Here is a 3,028-nt window from a genome sequence, read left to right as displayed (position 1 = left end):
CAAAACCACTTTAAGATTTCATCTCACTCCATTCAGAATGGCAGCTATGATGAAGACAAGCAACAATAAGTGTTGGAGAGGATGTGGGGGAAAATGTACACTCATACATTGCTGGTGGGACTGCAAATTGGTGCAGTCAAATGCTGAATGCTTTCTTTAATATAAGGAAGTTGATTCATAGTGGGGTAGGGAGCAGGAGCATGGGAGGAATAGAGGAACTCTAGATAGGGCAAAGGGAAGAGAGGAGAAGGGAGGGGCATGGAGTTTGAAATAACGGTGGAATGTGATGATCATTATTATACAAGATACATGTATGAAGACATGAATTGGTGTGATTATACTTTGTATACAACCAGAGATATGAAAAATTGTGCAATATATGTGCGATAAGAATTGTAATGCATTCCACTGTCATATATAAATAAAATGAATAAATAAATAAAGAATGAATCAATCAAAAGATACCATACTTTTATGAAATAAATGAATCAACTTTATTAAAATTATTTTAGGATATCAAATTGAGAGATATGAAGTATCATGTATAGAAATACTCTATCATAAATATTCAGTTGTCTCCATTTCAAATGAAGCTGGCTCTCTTTAAAATTTATTTATTTATTTATTTAGTCAAATTCATGTTTTAGTTATCTTTTTTTTTTTCACCATGACCAAAAGCCCTAACAACATAGAAGAGGAAAAATATATTTTGACCCAAAGAAAGAAGGCTTTCTTAGTCAGTCCTTTGCTACTCTGACTAAAATATTTGATGAGAACAACATGGAGGAGGACAAGGTTATTTAGGCTCACAGTTTTAGAGGTTCATTCCATGGTCAGTTGCCTCCATAGCTCTGAGCCCAAGACGAGACAGCACATCATGGTGGAAAGGTGTGGGTGAAGAAAGCACTCAGGACATGAAAGCCAGAAAGCAGAAAGACAGCTCTGCTCATGAGGAACAAAACATAAACCCCACATTTACACCCCGCTGTTACCCTCTCTTGTAGTTACAATCTACCTGCCTATAGTTACCACCCAATTAACCCATATCAGTGGATTAACCCCCCTATTGGGTTACAGCTCTAATCTAATCTTTACCTCTGAACATTCTTGCATTGTCTCATGAGCTTTTGGGGGACACCTAATATCTAAACCATCACAATTAATGTGTTTATTCTAAAGTTTATATGGATTAGCAATGTGAAAAATAAAATCTCCTGAGGTAGAGTGGTAGGTGGAAGGATCTCACAGTACCACATATCACAAAGCAATAGTGATTAAGCTATAGTAAATAAAACAGTTCACTAAATTAAATAAGGCAATTCACAAGGTCATATTGATATATATTTCAGAAGTATTGAGATAAGAAATATACAGATGTGTGGAAAATAATTATTTCACAGAAATAGGATAATTCAATTATGCAAGTAAAAGACATAGTGTTCTATAAAGGATTTGGGACAATCTATCTACAATATTGAAAACTTAATTAATAAATAAAGCCACTAATTTGAAAGGGCTACAATAACAAAGTACTACAAACCAAGGGACTGCAAGAATAGAAATTTACCATGTCATAGTTATGGAGGTTGGAACTCCAAGATGGTTCCACTGAGTGCTTTAGGAAAGCATCTTTTCCATCCCCTTTTCCTATCTTCAGTGGTTTGCTGATGGTCTTGGGTAAGTTCTTGTCGGCTTCTGCCTTTATTGTCCATAGTATTTTCCTATGTGCTGTATCTGTCCACAAGTTTTGCTTTTCATTAGGAAATCAGTCGTATTGGGTTAAGGCCTATTTTAATGACCCAGTTTAACATGAGCACTTCTGGACAGATTCTGCCTCCAAATGAGGTCATATTCTAAGGTACTGAGGCTGCAACTTCATGAAGGAACTTGGAGAAGGCACACTTCTACCCATAAGACTCCTTTATACTGTTCATGATAATCATCTTGTAAGTCAAAAACCTAAATTTGGAAAAGACCACTTCAAAATGTTTGGAAGAAAATACATTGGGTAGCGAGTTGTGGGAATAGCTCAGTGATAGAGTTTGGCTAGCATGTGAGAAGACCTGGGTTCAAACTCTAGTACTTAAAACAGCAATATCAGACCACATTGGGCTGGGATGTAGGAAGCTAGTTATGTAGTTTTGTTGTAGAGTGCTTGCCTAGCATGCAAAAGATTCTGAATTCAATCCCAACATATCTCAAATCAAACATAAACACATGGAGTGCCTAAATGTTGTTTAACAATATTTAAAAGCATAAATTATAAAGAGAAAAATGTTTTTTAAAAGTTTAAACTTTTTATAACAGACTGATAAGACAGACCACAGAGAATAAGTTGAACTGACAAATTAATATCTATGCCATATAAAAATTCTTGTAAAAATTCAAGCAAAAGACAAACAGACCAGCAAAGAAATGGACACAGTATCTATGCAGAAAATTAATGTAAGAGAAAAACAAAATAGTCAAAAAGTTCAATAAAAACTTCTTGAATTCACTAATATTCAGTGAAATGAATAAATTCCACAAAAATACAATTTTTCTCAGACATAGGTTGACAAAAACTGAAACACTGAAAGTGAAAAGTGTTGGGAAATACAGAGAACAATTGAGGCGTCCATGTTGTGCTGGTGGGTACATAAATAGTTAAGTCCATTGGTCTTCATGATATGTCAGAAAGTGGTGAATATCCCTCATCATCAATCAACTCCTCCTTGGTACATTTTTTAGAGATATCTCACATGTACTTATGGAGATGACTAATAGATAAATAGATACATAGATTATCTTAAATAGCGAAAGGTTGAAGAGTTATCTAAATGTTAATCAATGGAAGAGAAGGGATAAATTAAAGTGTACTTATGTAATGAAATACTATTAGGCCCTTAAAATATTTGAATATATATATATATATATATATATATATATATATATATATATATAAAACAGCTGAATCTTGTGAATCTTGCATACACAACAAAATTTTAAGTTGAAGGATAATGCATATAGTAGGATTTCATTATATGAA

This window comes from Urocitellus parryii, chromosome 11 (assembly GCF_045843805.1).
Source record: "Urocitellus parryii isolate mUroPar1 chromosome 11, mUroPar1.hap1, whole genome shotgun sequence".
In the NCBI taxonomy this organism is placed as follows: Eukaryota; Metazoa; Chordata; class Mammalia; order Rodentia; family Sciuridae; genus Urocitellus; species Urocitellus parryii.
The sequence above is the reverse complement of the archived record's forward strand: the minus strand, read 5'-3'. Positions refer to the sequence as shown.